The sequence below is a fragment of the Limanda limanda genome, chromosome 4 (genome assembly GCF_963576545.1).
Source record: "Limanda limanda chromosome 4, fLimLim1.1, whole genome shotgun sequence".
Classification (NCBI taxonomy): Eukaryota; Metazoa; Chordata; class Actinopteri; order Pleuronectiformes; family Pleuronectidae; genus Limanda; species Limanda limanda.
In genome coordinates, this window is record NC_083639.1 from 18522303 (window position 1) to 18522924 (window position 622).

The 622-nt window shown below is 37.6% G+C and overlaps 1 non-coding gene across 1 annotated transcript; it reads left to right on the forward strand.

Annotated features, from left to right (window-relative positions):
• The first annotated feature begins 550 nt into the window (after window positions 1–550).
• On the forward strand, window positions 551–622 carry trnae-cuc (transfer RNA glutamic acid (anticodon CUC)). The gene has a single exon. It is a non-coding gene; the product is annotated as a tRNA-Glu (tRNA).

The window sequence follows — 622 nt, forward strand, 5'->3', positions numbered from 1 at the left end:
TGGTGTGACTGTATTTACAGTGTGAAGACACCACAGAGGCACCGCAGTCATTCATTTAACATTTCATTGTGTTACTGACCTTGAGGAAATGCTCGATACCTTGCTAATGAGTAGTTTCACATTTTATTCATCTGATTGTTAGTTTATAGTGCAAAATGTATTAAAATATTTCTGTTAATATTTATTAGTATTTGTACTTATTAATATTTTAGTTTAAAACATTCAGTTAAAGATTAAAATTATCAACAGAATGTATGTGGAAAGTAAACAGCTGCTAATGTTAAAATTTGATATTTAGACATTCTGTTTTAGTCTATGAACTAATGGCATTAAAAACATGAGTATGAGTGTAATTTCAGACTGGAGGTGCAAAACCTCTGAAACGGCAACTGCCATCTTTGAGTGTGTGTGTGGAAAGTCACTTATACAAGACAGTGAATGATTCACACACATCCGAGTGTTCTGATTTGCTGAGCAAAGTGAGACCTGCAGGAAAAATGTCTTCAACGCCTAAATTCCTAACAAGGAGCCTTCATGGCCATAACAACTGTCCCTGATGGTCTAGTGGTTAGGATCCGGCGCTCTCACCGCCGTGGCCCGGGTTCGATTCCCGGTCAGGGAA